This window comes from Phocoena sinus, chromosome 3 (assembly GCF_008692025.1).
Source record: "Phocoena sinus isolate mPhoSin1 chromosome 3, mPhoSin1.pri, whole genome shotgun sequence".
Classification (NCBI taxonomy): Eukaryota; Metazoa; Chordata; class Mammalia; order Artiodactyla; family Phocoenidae; genus Phocoena; species Phocoena sinus.
The window spans coordinates 115,366,526-115,388,819 of NC_045765.1; the positions used below are offsets into that span (position 1 = coordinate 115,366,526).

At 41.1% G+C, this 22,294-nt stretch overlaps 1 protein-coding gene across 1 annotated transcript in view; it reads right to left on the reverse strand.

Annotated features, from left to right (window-relative positions):
- LOC116751266 (rho guanine nucleotide exchange factor 28-like) overlaps positions 1-22,294 on the reverse strand; it is a 163,954-nt gene that overhangs the window by 41,370 nt on the left and 100,290 nt on the right. The window lies entirely within an intron of this gene.

Consider the following 22,294-nt stretch of genomic DNA (forward strand, 5'->3'; position numbering starts at 1 on the left):
GCCGATGCAGGGGACGCGGGTTCCTGCCGCGGAGCGGCTGGGCCTGTAAGCCATGGCCTCTGAGCCTGCGCGTCCGGAGCCTGTGCTCCGCAACAGGAGCGGCCACAGCGGTGAGAGGCCTGCGTACCGCAAAAAAAAAAAAAAAAAAAAAAAAAAAAAAAAAAAAAAAAAAGGGCCCCGATACAAACAGGGTCCTTTGTAATGTTCGTTTGATGTGGGCGAGCCCAAATATCATGAATCCTTCTTCCTAACAACAATGTTTTGGACGACAGGGCGATGTTTCCTGATCTATTTAAGTATGCGTGTCAGAGCTGGTTTGTTCTGTTTTCAAAATTGAAGAAGTTAGAGCATACAAAAGAATTTCTTTATTTACTAGACGTGCAATTACGATACTTGGTTGTATTTTACTTCCTTTGAATTCCTACTACCTGATGAACATCATTGCTTGTATTAATTTTTTCCTGTACCTGAGATACCACCATAGTATAAAGCTTCAAAATAACTATTCTTAGCCATGTCCTTACACTGTACTGGACCACAGTGGCTTGTAAGAACCTTAATTAAATATTCACAAACATTGCCAAATAAACAGCACTATGTGATCCAACACTTGCTGTGCCCTTTCCCACTGGTTTGTCTTCTCTGAGGGATTTCTCTGTCTTCTTTCTTATCTAGCCTGGCCTCACACTTTCTCTTGAAAGCTTCTGGTTGGCACAAAGCCCTGCTAAATATCCTGGTCCCAAGGAGAGGAGCTGCCAGCCTGGGTCACTGAGGCACACTCTGAGGAAGGAAGGAAGGAAAGAATGAATGGGCAGCAGGCTAACGCTCCCCAGTATATCATAATCCAGAGGCGGTGTCGGGCCGTTCAATAAGTGCTACAACCAAGGCAGCAGTGATGGATGAGCCTGCCAGATTGTCTGGGGCCTGGAAGGCGTCAACGATTCGGGATGCTCCCTCCCCTCAACCACAAAAAGGCAATACAAAGGGGGCCTCCAGGGAGCAGGTACATACCACCCAGCTTGTGGGAGTGGCAGGAAAATGGAAACCAGGAGGTGGAAAGGGTCACCCACTTTGGAGGGCCTCCAGAGCTCAGCCCAGTGTGGAGAAGCATCTGGGCTTTTGTGTGCTTGCCCAACAAAAACAAACCCACTCTTCGAGAGTTCCTCAGCCCGTGACAGGAGAGAAAAGTGAACACAGAAAAGCCTCCACAGTCTCCTTAACATCTGTTTGCCTTTGATGATAATTAGAATGGTATTCCTTAGGATATCAAGAGGTAGGTCAATCAAGGACCAAAAACAAAATCAGCGTGGACCTCCTCTTTCCAGTAACTACATGGTTGTTCTAGCTAAAATTTTAAAAATAAACAGGCTGTGTTTCCCTAGTGGTTTGCAATCCATCACACACATAAAACATCATCTTGAATCCTTAATAGAAATAAATACACATTGTGGAGTTCTGAAAAAAAAAAACCAGTTCACAATTTTGAATTGTCCTTTCTCTGTGTGTGTGCGCGCGTGTACACACACAAACACATAATCAATAGAAAGTAACATGCCAAGAAAAATCTACCATACAATAGCTTCCCAAAAAAAAAGAAGTTCAGGAAGAGGATCTGAAAAGCAAAAAACAATAACAAACGTCTGACATGACAGACAGAGGAAACTTAGATGAAATTCCATTTCCTAAAAACAGAAGAACAGCTTGCTTTAGTCATGTTCCCGGTTTCTAAAGAGACTGTTAATTATCCACGGACAAAATCTGAACCGACCTGTTGGTGATACATTTTTGCAATGCTAGAAAATAAATGGTATAAACAGATCAAAGTTTTCCACAGATTACAAGCATATCTAATCTGTATCTATTCAAAACAACGATCATATTACTACTTGATTTGGTTAGGTGAACCAGGACCACAACTTATGAAAGTGTTTGCAACCCTTTTCAATGCAATACAACTCCAAACAGGAGAGTTTTATAATTCAACCATGCCTCCCTTTCAAGACCATACCAGATAAATAACAGTCAGGTCAGAAATAAGACATGGCCATTAAAGAGAGATGCTCAGAAGTCTTAGCACTAAGAATAATATTCAGCAATAAAAAAGGGGCTCTCATTTGCTCATCACAAAGAGATCAGAAAGATATGGTGAAGAATATTATGGGAGGAGGAGGGAGGGGATGATACAGAAACGAACAAAGAGGCCCAATGAGATAGAAAGGGATGGGGGGGGGGTGGAGTGGCAGGAGAGGAAGACAGGGAAAGGAAATATGAATATGAACAAGAACGTTTTCATTCAAAAAAGCTAGACAAAGCTCAAAGGAGATTTAGATAAAGCTACCAAGAAGACCAGCAGAAGGAATGAGCTTCTCATCATGTGCTGAGGAACAAGCACAGCATAAATGATAAGGCACAGGTGACAATTTTTGACTAAGATTGAGGACTTTCCAATCACTGTGGCCATTCAAAATCTACTTTTCTCAAAAGGCCACTAATTTTATTAATGGCAAAGATAAATCCCAATGTACAGATTTCCAGTGTGTCGCCATCATTTCCCCATCTGGATTTAATTGCATACTTTGTTTTAGGCAATTGAAAACTATAAATTTTTGTAAATGAATGTTGGCATCAACATCAGAATCATTCTGCTTCTATGCAGAAAAAATAGAGATGTGTTATAACCTTTCTGTCAATTCACTATATTCCAAATTAAAAAACAAAAAATAACACTCAGCTACTTCACTGAAACTCCCGGAAACAATAAGAGGCTTAATAGGCAAAATGATCTTCCCAAATTAATCTGTAGATTTAATATACTCTAATTAAAACTGAAATTAAATTTGTCAAATGAAACTCAACAAGCTTACTGTAAAGTTCATCTGGAAGAAAAAATACACAAGACTAGAAACAAAAGTTTTGAGAGAGAGAATAATGTTTGAGCTGTGGGGGGAGGGATCAGACCATCAGAATTCCATGGCAGAATTTCCTGCCTTGGAAATTATGTAATAATAAAGGTGGCATTTCCAATCAGTGGGGAAAGAATGAACTACTCAATAAATCATTCTGGAACAGTAGCTATCCATCAGGAGCAAAAACATTCTTCACACCAAATACTTAAATTCCCAATTAATTCAATATTGAACTTAATCCATAAGTGCACAAAATTAGAAAACTGTCTTAAATTTTTCATTTTTGAACAAAATGAGAGCAATTAAAGACATCTAAATTTCATCTATACTGACACCACCCTAGTTTATCAACCTTTTTTTATTTTTCCTATTTCCTTCCAGTCTTTGTTCAATGCACAGCTAATTATTACATAGTTATACTCGTGGCATAAATACACATATGGTTGTACTTTTCACCTATCAAAAGCATTTTTCCATGTTGTTACAATTTTTGGCACCATTTTTAATAGCATTCCATCAAGTGTTTGATGTTCCATAATTTACTTAATCATTATTTTTCTACATTAAGGGTATTTGTAGCTTGCTAATATTATAAAAAAATACTACAATAAATACTTTCATGTGTATTGTTTTTATGCTTTAAATTACTTTTTTAGAGTAGAATTCCAGAAATGAGGCCAAGAATGGGCACAACTGTCACCACTGCTTTCCAAAAATGTATCGACTTTCATTACCACATGTGCTTGTCAAGAGTATCATTTTCATTCCAACTTTGCCAAAACTTTCTTTTTTATTATTTCCTAAGTTGACAGATAATAAACAGTTCCTCATTGACTTAATTCATATTTTTTCCACTGCCACTGAAATTTATTGCCCATTTTTATCAAAGCCTATTACTAAATGGTACCAGCAATGTTAGTGGCCTGATTAAATTTTGCTTTAAAGAATTCTAGTCTTCCCTCTTCTATTTACATCTAAGTTCACCTTTGCCATAGGCAGGTCAAAATTTTCACTTTCCCAAATGAACCCATTGAGAACAACATCAAAATCATCCCCTTTCCCCTATTACTTTCTTGTGCCCAAATCAAAAGCACCCAAACACTCCTGTAAAACCACTAAAGGTCAGGTAACACGGAAAACAGGAATAACTAAGGTAGAAAACTTAACTAAGTATAATCACACTAAATATCTCTCAATATAAGCACAAACACAAAAAAATTAGGCAAATTAAACCAACATTTTTTACAATCAAGTATCCCCCTAGAGAAATTCTACTTGTAAAACTCATCAATAATTCTCAAAGATCAAACCTTCTGCTGAGATGCTGTTATCACGTATGGATTTCACCAAAGAAACCAAAGAGGTATTAAATGTATTTGCCACCATAAACTATTTCATCCAACTCTCCCAGCTCCTCTTCCAATGGCATTTAAAATGGAAATGGGCAGCGACCTTGATGTGCATATTCTAAATATTTTTTCATTTATCTACAATGGTCTCTAATTCAAGTTCTCTAATACCCTGAATAACTTGGTGGCTGTATTATCTTGATCACTGAGTATTCTTGTACTAATGTTCTCCTTCCTTCTCTCCCTTTCTTCTCTCTCACCCTCTATAGACAGTGTATCTGTGTTTACTTTGTTAATAACAGCGTCATTTGCTGGACAACAACCTTAACTATGTAGTTTCTAAAATACCTGGCATGACAGGCAGTAAACAAATACTATAGTTTCAAATGATGACAATGAGAACAAAGTGTGCATCCTTTTATAGTGAGGTTTCTTCATCTGTGGCCACAGAAAAGAGTCCATATGGGTCTCAGTTGGTCTGCGAACCTCTAAAAATTATGAGCAAAACTGTTTATGTGCATGTGTGTCCAGTTTTCTAAGGAAAGGTTTATGATTTTTATCACATTCTCAAAGGCATCCAAAGATTCAAAAAATGTTATGAACCATAGTTTTCGTGGTAACAAACAAAAATGGGAATTTAATAAATGCTTTTTATTGATAATTGTCACCTTTTCATATGACAGTAAGACTGTTCTGTTTTCTAAGGTATTCTAGTATTCTACACAGCCTTTATATGGGATGATTTTTTGACAGAAGTACAATGAAGGTAAATGCTAATTGACATTAAATATTACAGTAAATGTTTCCTAATACATGCCATTAAAACCATTATCATAATATAAACATAGCACTCTAAGTGAACTATCAAATTTGATTTTTTGTTTTTAGCATTGGAATCTTGACCTCTTTATAGTAACCAAAAAAAAAAAAAAAAGTTAGTAATTCTACCTAGAGACTTCTCTGCAGAGCACAGTGTGTTGAATGTTGTAAGATCCTTAACAAATACATTTTAAAAAGATGCATTGTCCCACGTCATAGGTAAGTGAATAAAAGTACAGGTCCTAGTTAGTACCAGCACTAACAGGATCCCAGAGCCAGATGAACAGCATCGGGCTTCTTGCTTTCTGCCCCACCCTCTACGTTATACTACCTTTACATTCCTCAAGCAAAATTCCAAAGAAAGGGCTGTGGGCACAAAATTTTTTATTTCTAATTACTGTATTCAACTCAAGTATTTCTTTAAAACAAAGTTTGAAAATGCAAAAATTATTTCCTATATGTTGTGTGCACATATTAGATATAAATGCATATCTGTAGACATACATATATTATTTTATACGAACAGTATATAAAGTGATTTCTCATGTATTTTCTCATCTTATTCCCACAATAATGTCTGGGAAGTATTATGATGATTTTTATTTTATAAATGAGAACACTGATACTACTCTCAGGTCCAGTGTGTGGTAAAGCCACAAATAAATCTAGATCTGTTTCAGGCCCAGCACACTTTTCTCCCCAACATGTCATGGTACAAACAGCAAGTGCTCAGGTATTAATTGATTTATCTACATCTTTACACTTAACTCAACATTTATTTTATGTACTGAATACAAGGATTCTCATCCTGAAACCCATGGGTAGATGTGGGGTTGAGAGGGAATGGGAGGTAGGAGAAATGTTGCTTAATCCCCATGAAGATATATGCACAGTTTTAAGCATTCATCTGGGGAGAGTGTCTGTCTTTTAACCAGAGATTCCTAGGAGGGTACAAGGAGCATATGATTCAAAAAGGTTAAGAACCGCTGATTTAAAGCATCTTTTGTACAGTGTAAAATATAAAGGTCATTAAAATTTACTATCCAAACCAAATCTAAGTCAACAAAATTCAGTTGAATATAAATTGGTTAGATCCAGGGGAAAATATCACAATGTCATTTTTTTTAAGGAAGGTAAACCAAAATTGAGCTAAAAGACTTATATGTTTCTTCAGAAATAGCCTTTGGGGTAGGAATGGCTTTTTTTCCCAGACAGGATGAAACAGAACAGAACAGGCCAACATTCCTGCTGATAACAAGAAAATAAAGACTGAAAAATTAAAAGTAATATTCTTAAAAGCATCAGAAAACTATGGAATTGAGAATAAAATATAATAAAAATTCTGGAAAGGGCAGAACCACTCTGAGAGGTTACAGAAGCTAGAAGACAATGGAATGGTATCTTTAAAACAATGAAAGAAAGTAAGTGATGACCTAAAATTCCCCACCTAACAAAAATATTCTTAAAAATGAAGTTGAAATTAAATGTTTAAGACACATACTGAGGGAACTCACTGCCGGCAGGTCAGCACTAAAATAATTACTAAAAGAACTTATTCAAGCAAAAGTAAAATGATCTCAAACAGAAACATGAAAATACAAGAGGCAGTGAGGGGACTTCCCTGATGGCGCAGTGGTTAAAAATCCGCTTGCCAATGCAAGGGACACAGGTTCGAACCCTGGTCTAGGAAGATTCCACATGCTGCAGAGCAACTAGGCCCATGGGCCACAACTACTGAGCCTGTGCTCGAGAGCCCGTGAGCCACAACTACTGAGCCCGTGTGCCACAACTACTGAAGCCCACACACCTAGAGCCTGTGCTCCACAACAAGAGAAGCCACTGCAGTGAGAAGACCATGCACTGCAACGAAGAGTAGCCCCCGCTTGCCACAACCAGAGAAGGCCCGCGCGCAGCAACGAAAACCCAATGCAGCCAAAAATAAATAAAATTAAAAAAAATAAAATTAAATAAAAACACTATGAACCATAAACTTAAAAAAAAAGAGGCAGTGAGGCACAATGAAGTGAGTAAATATAATTAATACCTAATGTACAAAATAATAATTAAAATGTCATGGAGTGTAAAGTATTTGTACAACTACAATGTCTGACTACAGTAACATAAAAGGGAAGTGGAATTAGAGTATCTAACAGTCCTGGAAAAATGTTAAAAGTAATGACTTACTATATTTATAATATGTCAAATCTACATGTATGTTGAGAGTAACCACTAACAGAATAGTAAAAGAATGTATAGCTAACAAGTCATAGAGTAAAAAATGAAATAGAAAATAAATACTCAAAAACATAAGACAGGAGAAATTAAGAACATAAAACATGTGTCAAATAGAGAGTTATATGATAGATATTAATCCAACTATATCAGCAAATATATTACATATAAACAGACTGACCCAAATACAATACTGAGACAGTTAGGTATGGATTTTTAATTCAATAACAGTTACAATACCTATATGTTGCTTACCAGAGACACGCTAAAAATAACACAGAAAGTTTAAGTAAAAAGATACACTATGCAACACTAACCAAAAGAAAGCTAGTAGAGCCAAAACAGTATCAAAGTAGTTTTTAAACCAAGACATATTACTAGAGAAAGAGGAACTTTTCATCATACAGTGTAAGTTAAACAAGATGATACAGTATTAAATCTGTATGCACCTAATACAGACATAGCTTCAAAATATATAAAAGAAAATCCACAATCACAGTGGGAAACTTTAACATGGCTCTCTCAATAGCTGATAGAACAAGCAGACAAAATTGACAAGGATATAAAACATCTGAATTACACAATGACCAAGATTACTAATCAAAAGGAATAATTACCATAAATTAGATGTATACAGTAATATTTATTAAAAAGCCATCCATTATCCAAACCTCTGCATTAAACTCAGTTAAACACAGACACAAGCATAAAAAATTCTTGACGACTTTCACATTTGGTGAAATGATTCACCACTATAGAATTGAAATAGCCTTTGTTTCTGTAACACAGCTAAATTGAGTGAAAAACAATTCATGACGAAGGTCAGTAAATGACTCTAGATTCCTCACAAGACCAGAAGCAGGCTTTAAAAAGTTGCGTAGCTTACTTCCTTTTAAAATCACTAACTTACTCACAGATTCCATAAAAACATAGAACTCCTAGAAACTGAAAACAAAAACTGATACTTCAAGTACATCATAGTAGGAAATATACTGAGTTGGATATAAGAATACTTAAACTATAATCTCTACCCTTCCATTATCCCAATATTTCTTGAGGAATAAATGTCCTGCACTTGGTTCCAAAACAATCAACTGAAAAAATTAAGAATGAAGCATAACGCCATTTAATAGTTGGATATCAGTGGGGATTTTAGTCAATAATCAACCAAGTGTGAGTTATCGCTGAGACAGCCACCCAAAAACGCTAATTCTGCTCAGCCCTACACTGAAGAAAATCTAGTAAGTTCATTAAGAATGGTTATGGTCCAGCTCTTCTCTATACCTCTCAGACATACCTGGGCCATGGAATACTTTATTAGAAATATAGACAAAACCGACAACATGTTCAGAGGAAAGTGACAAGGATGCTGCAGGGACACAGAAACCATGCTGTCATATGAGGAACAATTGAAGGAACTGGGACTGTTTTCCCAAAGGAGAAAAGACTCATGATTAAACGGTCACTGTCACAAATATCTGAGGGTCTGCCATGCAGACAAGGGATTACACATGTTCTGCAGGCCCCCAGGGGAACGCATAAAACAATGGAGGGAAGGACAGGGCACAACACAGAGTTCAGTTCCACAGTGAGAGCCTTCTAAGGATCAGAGATGTCCAAAGGTGACTTGGATTACTTCAGCTTAGGAGGAGAAAGCACTACCAGGAGATGGTGGCTTTGATTTTTGTTTTTGTTTTGCTTATTTGTTTATTCGAAGAGAATGGGCCTAACTATCTAGACTTGAAAGTCTAGAATTTGTCACACCATGTATATAATTCTACATTAACAGCTTCAATATTAAAAAAAATGGGAGGTCTAGACAAGTGGTGTTTGGGGATTTGTTTAATTTCTCCCTTAGTTTTTTGCTTTGGTTTATTTCCTAGCTCCTTGGATTGACGATGAGTTTATTTTCACTCTCTGCATTGGTGGTCTCCAAACTGAAATCAGGGGAACCACAGGTTCTCATGGAGGAATGTTGGGACTTTACAAACTTTCCTTTTAAATTTCATTTTGGAAAATATGGTTTCAATTATATTTACATCTAAAAAGATTGCATTCACTTAAATGTATTATCTACCAAAATTTAATACACTGGAGAAGAACCTGAACTGCTAGGCTAAGTCACTCTCATTGAATTAATAAATGTAATAAATTTGAAAAATATAGTTATGATAAAGTTTGTATCAAGTTTACACATCATTCTCCATAATACTTTGTGTGGGGGGGAAAAAAAAGATTTCTCCTTCAAAAAATAAAGTTTCAGCACCTCTATTTAGGGTCTCTAAGGCCCCTCTGACTCTAGGACACCCTCTGCTATATAGTCTATATTGGAAAATAAAGTCCTATTAGCTCATTTTACATTTCATAGCTCAAGCTTTACATTCACAACACGGTAAACACTACGCTTCCCCAATTTCATATTCAGGTTGAACCCACACAGACAGTAATCTCACATGGTTATTTCTAACATTTGAAGTCTACAGACTTATGTCAAACCAAGTGGTGTCTGAAGGTCAGTGTAGGTCAGCTGACAGGACTGAACACACCATACCAAAACCAAGACTACCAGGAATACAAGGAACCTTAAGTCTCCATAAATTGACCTCTCCTAAACAAAGAACTGTGACCTGTCACCTGTATTCTTATTTCAGGGTAGACCACAGAGCTCCTGCATTCCACAGGAAATCCCTCTCATGAGGGCACAAAGGAAAGGAGCCCTTTGCCCCTCTCATCTGGCCAGCTGTGCCAGAACACCCCTTCTAACCTCTATCCCTAATGCACACAGGCACACACTCACACACACACACACAGAGAGAGACACACACACAGGCCATTCTTAAATAAGAGCACGGAAGATTCTGCAGAGTAATGACCCATGCAAGATAAAAGAATCAGAGAATCCTCACTAAAAGACGCATAGGTTCAGAAATTTATAAAATATACAGCTGAAAGAAACTCATCTGGATCAAAACCCTGACTTCACCAGTGAGGAAACCGAAGGCCCACAACAACAGGTGACCTGTTCTGGGTCCCATCACACAGCAGACCTCAGGCCAGAGCCGATGTCTTCACCCTCCATCCAATCCTCTTCCCACTGCTCCAAGCTACAACCTCTGACCCCCAACTGAATCCTACTCCTCCCCGAAGGACTGGGAAGAATCTTTATAGAAACAAGTTAGGATCAGAAGCAAACTCTCCCGACGTCCCCTACCCCCACTACATCCACATCCCTCCATCCTCCTGTCTCTTCTCTTCCTAGACCCCCATCATCTTTGTTCAACCAAAGAGCGCTCTCAGGGCCTGCTGCTCTTCTCCTGACTCTTTTCCTTCTCAAATCGGAACAAATGTAAAAGCCAGCTCAGTCACAGAATGGAAAGCATGAAGCCACAGAAACCGGAGAAGCGGGACAATGAAGAAAGAGCATCTGGAGACCGAGATCAGCCTCAGCTCCCACAGACTGGATGGGAAGCGAGAAAAGAAAAAGACTCAAAAGATGAGGGCTCAGTGGGGAGGGAAAGGAAGAAACAGCAGCAGCGGCAGGCTGAGGAGGGATGACAGCGGAAGAGGACAAATGGCTAGAAAAACAAGGCCACATGGAATTTAATTGAAAAGGGCAAGAAAGATAGAAAATAGATAAATGAAAATGAGCAGAAGAAAGACAAATACCCACCCTACCAGGAACTGCAATCTGGAAACACCTTTGTAAAAAGAACGGAGGTGGAGGGAAGGACCTAAATTTTGGCGCCTGCAAAGAAGATTTCATCTGATCAAAATCAAGAACTAAGGGCAAAAGAAACACTACAGAATGTGTATTTTTGTGACACATCATAAAAGGGGGAGGGTGTGTTTTCAAACTACTCACATCCAACTACTTGCCACACCCCCACTCTAGCAATTCCACCTTTCCTATGTCATGTACAACCATGAAGGGAGAGGGGAGGACACAGAGATTGCTTTCCCACTCTCCCTTAGAATCAACAGTGGCTTTAGAATGCAAGAGCCCCTTTTTCTGGCCTTGTCCTTCTTTGCCCCTTACTTAGGATTCTCTCTGAATCTTCAGGTCAACTGTTCAGGTTCTCAGCCAGTGAAAAACAGTACCTACATCCAGAACTGCCATGTTGGCTTCATCAGAGGTACCATTCAGCCAAAAGTCAATTGGAGTCTCCTCCCTCTTCCTTACTCGGCACCGAGTGCAGCAGGGCCAGCACAGCATTTGGAGCAACACACACAGAGAACCAATCCGAAAAGGCTGAGCATGCAATTAATCTTGTTCAGAATAATACCTTCCATTTCCCTAGTGCTTCCCTGTTCACAAGGCGTTTGTGCATGCTACCCGACTTGAACCTCACAACCCCCAGAGACACAGACAGATGAGAGACTGGCCCGTGACCCACCAGGTAGCCAGAACCAGCCCCTGGTCTCCCCATACATTCAGGCCTTCATTCCAGATATGTACTGAGTGTCGACTAGGTGCTGTGGCTAAAACAAATCACCTACCCCAGGGGTCCCCAACTCCCCTGAACTGGGCCGCACAGCAGGAGGTGAGTGGCGGGCGACCAAGCAAAGCTTCTTCTGTATTTACAGCCGCTCCCCATCGCTTGCGTTACGGCCTGAGCTCCGCCTCCTGTCAGATCAGTGGTGGCCTTAGATTCTCATAGGATAGCAAACCCTACCGTGACCTGCACACGCGAGGGATCTAGGCTGCGCGCTCCTTATGAGAATCTAATGCCTGATGATCTGAGGGGGAGTGAGGCAGTGATGCTGGCACTGGGGAGCGGCTGCAAATAACAGATTATCATTAGCAGAGAGAGGTCTGACTGCACAGAGACCATAATAAATCAATTGCTTGCAGACTCTTATCAAAACCCCATCAGTGAGTGGCAAGTGAAAACAAGCTCAGGGCTCACACTGATTCTGCATTATGGTGAGTTGTATAATTATTTCATTATATATCACAATGTAATAATAATAGAAATAAAATGCACAATAAATGCAATGCGCTTGAATCATCCCGAAACCATCCCCTCACCCCTGTCCGTGGAAAAACTGTCTTCCGTGAGATGAGTCCCTGGTGCCAAAAGGGTTGGGGATCGCTGACCTACCCTATCGTTCTAGTGGGGAGACAGACACAATGAACAAATAATTAAGCCCCTGATGTGTGAGCGATTAGGAAGACCCAATAAAAATAAGGCGGGGTAAAGAGAGAGATGTTTTACATAGGACAGTAGTCGGATATTCTAACAGAGACCTGAACAGAGTAAGAGAGTGAGCCTTGCGGATGTGAAAGAGCATTTCAGGTTGAGGGACCAGCAGGGGCAAAGGCCCTGAAGGGACATGTGCCTGGAGTGTTTGGAAAACACCAAGGAAACCTGCTGGTTGAAGCAGAAGAGGAGGGAAAAGGGAGGCAAGGTCAGGGGTAAGGAGAGGCCACTGTAAGGACCTGGGTGTTAACTCTGCAGTGGGAAGCTGTTGCACAGTTCGGGGTAGAAAGGTGACAAGCTCGGAACTTCATTTTAAAAGGATCGCTCTGGCTGCTTTGTTGGGAATAGACCATGATGGGACAAGGGGGCCTGAAACCAGAGAGGCCCACTGCAGGAACACGGGCAAGAAACGACTGACATTTTCTGCCCTCTCGTGGAGGTTCTTCCAAGAGCAGGAAAATGCGGCCGTTTCCCAGGAGACAACACCCTTATTCAGCTCTGCTTACCACTGACTGCAGCAGCCCCAAAAGCCCTGTGCCACTGAGAAGATGGGGCCACGGGGCAGAAATGGACACTTTCCATTGTGTGAAAGTAGGCAGTTATTCCAGGGCCCTTGTGAAAGTGCTGGCCTGAAACCCCAGTCCTTCCTTCCATTTCTTAACAGACAGATGATGGACGGATGGGAGGAAGAGAGAAGGAACTCCCATTGACCCCTCTGCTGGCATTTATCAATCAGCAGTTTACAAATTCAGATGACCAAATAGTACTTACGGTCAAATGGCTTTTCAATCTGATCATGAAACAGCTTTGATCGTTCGCTAACTCTAACCCAAACTTCTGTGGTATATAAACTTCTGGTTTTTCATAGGGCCAACTATAGACATTCGATGGACAGATATAACCTAATATGCTTTACAGACCTTACTGTGACAGATGCCTAGGTGCAGATACTCCACCATCGCTCAAGCCCCCACCATAAAGATGTTATTGAAGTCATCTCAGGAAAAAGAGTCAGACTTTGTTTTAACTCACAGTGAGTATGAAATTTCTCACTCCTGCACATGGAAATTCTATGTGAAAACAGTAGTATTTACCGATTTATTCACTGAGGTTGCTTAGGAACCCATAAGGATAAAAATGGCAATCACAGGATTCCTTTGTGTTTTAATTTATAGTACCGGGCATTTGAATGTACCAGGCACCATGCTAAGTGAATTATCTCATGAAATCCTTACAACCACCCTTTGAGGTAGAAACCATCACCCCCATTTCACAGATGAGGCAACCGAGGCTTTCAGAGGTAAAGTACTCTGACCACAGTGATCTGGAGCAGATTCAGGTGCAGAATCTGGAGGTTCAAGCCCACCTCTGCTAGGTAGACTCCGCTTCCCACCTAACTCCTGGCACATCCCGCCACTGTGCTCAGCACTGCATCACCTGGAAGCAGTGCCTGGCCCATTGCGTTGACTGACAATCACCGCAGACATAACTCAATGGGGTCTTAACAAGCTACATATGAATGTACTTTGAGTACTCAGAAGAAAAGACTCGTGTTCAAGGAACATGAATATTGTGACCACTTTTGAATTATTTTATTCTCCTTTCTCCCTTCATACAACAAATACCTGATGTGTGCCAAGCACAGATGGTAGGAAGAAGACAAGACCTGACCCTTACCTTCACAGAGCTCGTGGTCTGGCAGGCAGAGAAAAGCTTAAACACCCAGGTTAGGACCAGGGGTCCCTGCAGAGATGGGTGCAGGAGTAACCAAGTCTGCCTTGCAACACTGGGAAAGACTTCCCAGAGGATGAAAGGGACTTTGTCAATGGAAGGGAATTCCAAGTAAAGACTGGGTATCGAACAGTTCCTTGGAGTTTACTGCGGCCGGAGGTGGAGAGCAGGGCCAGAGGGGAAGCTGGACATGAAGGCAGAGGCCAGCTCACAGAGGGCTTGGGGGACAGGGATTCACCGGAGGGATTCTGAGCAGGGGAGGGACACATCAGATCTGCATTTGATCTAGGGGACAGAGGTGGTCACACCAGAAAGGACCCTGTGGAGGCTGGCCTTTCGTGGAGTACAGTCTCTTTCACAGTACCCTATGGCTCCATAATTTCTAAAGGGTACTTAAGATAACCCTAGAAGGTAGAAGAACATGGGTTTGGGTCAACACGACTGACCAGGTAGACAAGAGACGCTGGTCTGGTACTGCTTTAGAGTGAGGAAGGCAAAGGTTAATTGTGAGGGTTAAGGCAGACCTGGGTTTCAATCTCAGCTGCCTCAGCTACCTAAACTGTGAAATGGGGATAAATACAGAACCAACCTATCTTATGGGATAGGTAGGACTAAATGAAGTCAAGTGTATTGATACTTGCCCAGCACCTAACACTTAAGTGCTTCATAAATAAATTAACTAGCTGTTAATATGATAGTACTAAAACCATTATTAGTTAGCATTCTTAGTTCACTGAAGAAACATCTGTTGAATACCTAATGTGTGCGGAACACTTTCCTCCATTTGGAGGTACAGTGTCCTCACTTTGCAGATGCGGATGGTGTACCCAAAAGGCTAAATTATTTCACCAAACCTACTGTGACCCTCTCCAATTCCTCTTAGAGGCGGCAACAGGATCCAAATAAATGTAGAAAGGTAAAATAAGCTCTATACATCCATTAAAAAGATTTCACATTTTATCAATGAAAACTCTCTCTACTTCAAAACAGTCTTCCCTCTAAACTGCAAGGAAAAAAAAAAAAAAAAAAAAACTAAAGGCATTTTTATCCTAAAGATAATTCACTCTAACAGTTTGGCAAAGTAATATCAGTTATTCATTCTTCTGGACCTGGGTGCTACTACTGTCTGTTTACAGGTCAACAAACAGAGCACTCATTTTCGAGGATCTCAACCAAATATCTGGCAAACTCTGGGTCTCACGGGACCTAGATTTGCCATTGTCACTGACCTATCCTTTTTTGTCTAGGTCTAGGCAGTATCTTACACACAGACAGGACTCAAAAGGTTAAATTAAAAGAAAGTCCACCTCTGTAAAGCAAAAGAATCATTTCATACTGTTTGTTGATTCCACTGTGATCTTTCATACACCACTTTTTTCTTAATCCAAAGTAAGATAGTTTCATACTCCATTCATCAAGTATTAAGCCCTTATTAGAATACATTCCACACACTGTTCTAGGAACAACAGAGGCATGAGTGAACTGAGCAAACCCCTGATTGCATGGAGAAAATATCAGATAACGCTGAATGATGCCAAGTGCCTAGGGAGTTATTTTAGACTGGGCAGTCAAGGAGACCTTTGAGAGGCAGGGCATGGAAGCTGAGATTTGAATTGCAAGATTTGCAAGTTATTTTAATGAAAGAAGAGAAAGGAATAAGAATGGAGTGAAAGGGAAGGAAACAAAGAAGGACAGGTCAGTGAAGAAAGCCAATCTGTTGGAAACAATCAATGAAGGCTTTGTCCCTAGGCCCAAACACAGGTCTGAAGTGATGGGGAGCTGCTCCAGCGCCTTACACTGGGTAACAGGTAAGTAGGAAAGTAAATCTGGCCACTGTTAACAGAGACACCCTGGAAGCTCGTTGGTGTAACACAATAAAAGCTCATTTCTTGCTCACATAACAGCCCCATGCAGATACTGCTGCTTGGGTGACTCTCCTCCAAGTAGCTTTCCAGGGACCCAGGTTCCTGCCACCCTGTGGCTCTGCCCCCGGCAACACTTGGCTTCCAAGTGACCCTGCTCTATTCCAGCCTGAAGGAGAAAAGAATATGGACCACCACAGCTGTCCAGGCTTCAGCCTGGCTCCCATCTCCTGTCCCATTCCACTGGTAAGGCCTCAGCTACCGAAAGTAACTGGAAAATACTATATAGCTGTGTGTCCAAGAGAAGGTTTGGTTATTGGCTTAATCTCTGCCACAGGCTCTGGCACAATGAGTGATTCCTAGAGAACATCTAAGAGCTAACAGTGTCACAAAGTCCCAAGCTCAGTTTAATGAAAATTGAATAATACCACACTTCAAAAAAAAAAAAAAAAAAAATCTAAGAGAGGCAAGAGTTGGGGATTGTGTTGAAAGTAAATGATGGCTAAGCAGTACCATCATACTCACATGGCTATTTTCTTTTCTTTTTAATATTTATTTATTTATTTATTTAGGCTGCACCTGGTCTTAGTTGCGGCACACAGGCTCCTAGTTGCGGCAGGCGGGATCTTAGTTGTGGCATGCAGACTCTTAGTTGCAGCATGTGAACTCGTAGTTGCGGCATGCGTGTGGGATCTAGTTCTCCGACCAGGGATCTAACCCGGGCCCCCTGCACTGGGAGTGTGGATTCTTACCCACTGGACCACCAGGGAAGTCCCTCACATGGCTATTTTCAAAAGCACATTCTGCCCGCCCCTGTCTGTGTGTCTTTGTCTCTGTCTCTCTCTCTCTGTCTCTCTCTCTCTGTCTCTCTCTCTCTCTCTCTCTCTCTCACACACACACACACACACACACACACACACACACACGCTCTCTCCCTCAACAATTTTACCCCAAACATAGTGCCAAAACTTATACTTCTGCAAGTGTCCCTTAATTCAGGAAAAAAAAGGAGCTGGGAGAGAACAGCTTCATCAATAAAGAATTGCTTACATAACAAAGGAAAACTGCATTATTTTAAACGTTGTTCCAAATGATAAAGGAGATTTCTGACACCGAACATTAAATCATGCCACTTAGGTATTACCCCGAAAGTACAGCATGCACAACTAATGGATGCTAAAAGTTTTCCAGAGGTACACGACTTTATAATTTACCTGTCAGAGAGGCACAACATTAATTCTCATTCCAGGACTACTCTATCCTTTAAAAACAACAGTTCAGGGCTTCCCTGGTGGCACAGTGGTTGAGAGTCCGCGTGCCGATGCAGGGGACACGGGTTCGTGCCCCGGTCCAGGAAGATCCCACATGCCGCAGAGCGGCTGGGCCCGTGAGCCATGGCCGCTGAGCCTGCGCATCCGGAGCCTGTACTCCGCAACGGGAGAGGCCACAACAGTGAGAGACCCTCGTACCGCAAAAAAAAAAAAAAAAAAACACAAAACAGTTCAAAGAGGAGTTTGCTAGCCACGTGGTAACTGGGGGCTCCCCTGAAGTACATGACAACACAGAAACCTGCCAGCTACTCTGCTGACTGTGCCAGTGTGCTCAGTGCTTCCTCAAACCCAAATGAACACTCAACATTCCACAAGATCCTTTCTCTGAAAAATTCTTTAATAGCCAAGCAAAAGCATGCCCCCAAGACTTATGATGATTTGTGTTTTTAAAGACATCTGGCTAACTGAAGAAACCCTTAACTGAGAGTAAGCCCTGAAGTTATCTCATTCCTAACAGGATAGAGAGACTGTGCTTGGGTGTTTTTTTTTTAAAGTTTGTACCTCTTAATCCCCTACCCCTCCAATGCCCCTCCCCACACACACTGGTAACCCCTAGTTTGTTCTCTATACTCATGGACAGACTCTGCTTTTTAACTGGTTATACCCTCCTTCCAAATTACACACCTTCAAAACCTTTTGACCATATAAGGAAAGCACATGTAACTCTCCCTAAGTCAGTGTAAACATGTTCCCAATAATCACAGAAATTAAAGCATTCCCACTGAAGCCCAATTTGCTAGATTTTGAGCATACGGAGCACACAGTTGCTAAAAATGGACTATTCTTGTCATAGAGAACATCAAGAGTTTTCTAAAGTTCTGGATGAGAGATTTGCGGTATTTTGTTTTAAAGCTTCAAGGCAAGGAAGGGGAAAAAATTAAAGAATTTCAACGGATTACTACAACTAAAACAATCCAGTTCAATCATACGAACTGTTCCAAAGACATCCAAGATGCTGGTCTTTAACTGTTTGACAAAAGACTCAACACGGACTAAAAGATCAAAAGATTCTAAACGGGTGCTTAATTTTTAGGGTAACCTCAAGAATTGATTTCTCTTTTTCAAGCCTAAAGTTTTAAACCACTGAAAACATCAATCTTTAAAGAAATTCCTCTTCATAGCAGATACTTTTAACTCATATTGATAGTAGGTTATATCCATTATAAAGTCAGCAGTCCACTGGAATGTGTTTTCTGAAAAAAATACTTTCGTTTCCTTTATTTTGCCTAAAAGGTACCTACTGATGCCAAGTAACACTGGAATCAGCAAGGTGAGCAAGATGTACACTGTACACCACTGTTAGGAAATACATTTAATCCTTACAATAACATTGCAAGATAGGTTTTGTAATTCCTATTTTATAAATGAAGGAAGTGAGACTCAGTACGAGTGAGAGGGTCACGGCTGGGATTTGGATTCAGGTCTATCTACTGCTTGCTACTATTTCAAGATCAAAACAATTATTATTGCATAACTGGGTTGTAGGTATTTATGTGCCCAAAGAAAGACAAGCCCCTAACTCCTGAAGTTCCTCTCTGAAACTAAAAATATCAGCCCACACAATTTGGGTGGAACTAGCTGCTTACTGTAATGTGCTCACCTTATTGAAGAAAGGAGAGTATCTGCCTCCATAATAACAGAAAGCAGCGGCTCGCCTAACATGTGATCAGTGACTAAGCAAACGAGAAACTGAACACATTCTGACCATGTACTGAAATAAAGGGTGAGGCTATAATGAAGAATACAAATTAAAGGATGATGATCTAAATGGCTTTTAGAAACAGAAAACCTGGAGAGTGAAAAATTTCCAACAGCTATTCAGACTGTTGTCCTACAGACAAGAAGACCCAGCCAACCAATCTGAATATTTCGATCGGTTTGACAGTAGATACTTAGAGTGAATACTGCAGCTCCCTGAAGCAGAATCTGCAGACAGTCCTCCTTTACCCCAGGGGATATATTCTTGAAAATACAACCAGCACTGTGCACGGTCATCCTCATTATTAGAGCATCACGTATCACCATCCCTCCTCTGATCTGCCAAGCCCGGTTCTAACTGCTTTCAACACATTAACTCATGTGATTCCACAACGAGCCTTCAAGATAGGTGTTCTAGTATAATCCCCATTTGACAAATGAGGAGAATGAGGCAGGAGTGCTTAGATAACTTATTCGAGGTCACACAGCCTATGAGGAGGCTGAGCCAGGCAGTCTCTTTTTTTTTTTTTTTTTTTTTTTTTGCGGTACGTGGGCCTCTCACTGTTGTGGCCTCTCCCGCTGCGGAGCACAGGCTCCGGACGCGCAGGCTCAGCGGCCATGGCTCAGGGGCCCAGCCGCTCCGCGGCATGTGGGATCTTCCCGGACCGGGGCACGAACCCGTGCCCCCTGCATCGGCAGGCGGACTCTCAACCACTGCGCCACCAGGGAAGCCCCAGGCAGTCTCTTAATAGCTAAGTCCTCAAACAGATGCCGTTTGGCCCACTGGCAATCCCTACATGCTCCTCCCCTGAGGCCAAGACATGCCTCTAGCTGCACATAATTGTGGGTCAATCTCACCAGGTTGTGGCAATATTTATGAAGCCCTATATAATGTCCAGGGCTTTCTGCCATTTCCTAATTTTCTGCTTATCTTTCTTCTCCAGTTCTTTGACTGCACCTTGAACTGCTGTAAAATTCACATTTTAACACCAAGCACCATACTCTTCTTTTGTTTCTGGGGGCAAGGTCACACACCTTTGGTCAACCATCCTGCATCAAAACTGCTCCTTTAGGGGTTTCCCTGGTGGTGCAGTGGCTAAGAACCCGCCTGCCAATGCAGGGGACACGGGTTTGAGCCCTGGTCTGGGAAGATCCCACATGCCGCGGAGCAACTAAGCCTATGTGCCACAACTACTGAGCCCACGTGCCACAACTACTGAGCCCACGTGCCACAACTACTGAAGCCCGTGCGCCTAGAGACCATGCTCCGCAACAAGAGAAGCCACTGCAATGAGAAGCCCGCGCACCACAACGAAGAGTAGACGCCGCTCGCCACAACTAGAGAAAGCCCACGCACAACAAAGACGACCCAACGCAGCCAAAAATAAAAACAAACAAATAAATAAAGTTATTTAAAAAAACAAAAAATAAACTGCTCCTTTAAAGCACAAGAAAAATGGTGGCAAGAACAGTCATAGAAAACAAGACTTGCAGAACACACTTGCCAGAGTTGCTTGGCAGCTCACTCCCTGCCTGGTCTCATCAGGACTTCCCAGTGGGAACCCTCCCCTTGGCTACAACTCTCAGGACCCTGTGTTCAGCGTAAGGTGGGCACTAGTCGCTGTGGCTAAGAATATTCCTTAGCATTCTGAACAAGAGGGGGAAATATTAACCTTTCCACTCATCTTAACTCTACACGATAAGTACAAAGAAGGCTTTGTAGTACATTGTGCACAGTACTTTTTCCAATATTTCATAATTCAAAACCGTTTAAAGTTTTTAGTAATAAATTTATATATCACATCTGACTTGAAAGAAAAATCGAATTTTCAGACTTGCAAAGCTAAGGAGTTGATCCAAGATCTGTAGAGATGCCACAAAGGGAAGCCACCAATTGTGACCCATGATTCGACAGCTACTGGCCCAACCATTTCTTTACTGTATTGAGACAAAACGAATAATTGTTTTAAGACTGAGAAGCCTTCCCCAAACCAAGCAGGGCTCTGTCCTGTCCTACATGTTTACTACTGGCTTCAATGAAGGCATAAATGTCCTTATCAAATTTACAAATGGCAGAAGCAAAGTTGGGAGGGTCAGTGATTATAAATCAAGATTCAGAAAGAGCAGGGCCAGCACTAACAAGATGAACTTCCCGACTATCAGTTAAAGTATTATACTTAGAGAAAACTCAGCAGCCTCACAGAGGACAGAAGAGGACCAGATAAACACCACTGATGTGAGAGGATCTAGAGGTTTCAGATGGCAGCAAGCCCAGGACGGTTAACAGTGTCACACAGCTGCCCAAGCAAGCTAAGACCACCTGAGACTGCATTACAGTGTCCAGAACAAGGGAGGTAAGAGCACCATTTTCCTCTGCATGAGCAGAGTCTGCCAGAGTTTTCTGTTTAATTAGAGGCAACATGTTTTAACTGGATGGTGAGAGCAACCAGGGTGATAACAGCTCTCAAACCCACATCAAGTCAAGAAAGGCCGTTGAAATTGGGGGTTTACTCTGGCAAAGAGAACACTTAGTGGGGAGGCATGAAAGCTGTTCTCAAACTTTTGAAGGATTATGTATAAGAACAGAGTTCGCATACAATGGCTCAGGGACAAAACTAAAACTAATGAATAGAATTACCAAGGACAAATTTTAGACCACAATTTAAAATTATTTATAATAATTTAAACTGTCCAAATATGGACTCTCTTCCTTATGAGGTAAAGAAGTTTCCACCATTAGAAGTGTTTAAAGCGGGTAGAGGGCCATCAGTTCCTCTTGTCAGAAAGAATTCCTACACCTAAGATTCCATAATGAAAATGGTTCAGACTTACACTGGACTTTTTCCCTTTGCTGATACTCAGAGAATCACAAAAGCACAGAGTAGAAGTGGTCACAAAAGATTTCATGCACTCCCCCTAATTCTGAGGAGAGAGACAAATCAAACGCAGCACAAAGATCACTTTAAAATTTTTCCTTTATATGTCTCCAAGAAAAGATTTCCCTATCTTCTTAGCATTCCCATAGTCCTAGATTTTCAGGAAGTTCCTCCTGATGTCTAACTTGATTTTCTCCTGCTCCAATTATACTAGTTCACATGGATACCAAAATGGGCTCTGTAATGATCATGGCAGGAAAACATTTGACATAAGAACATATAAATTAGG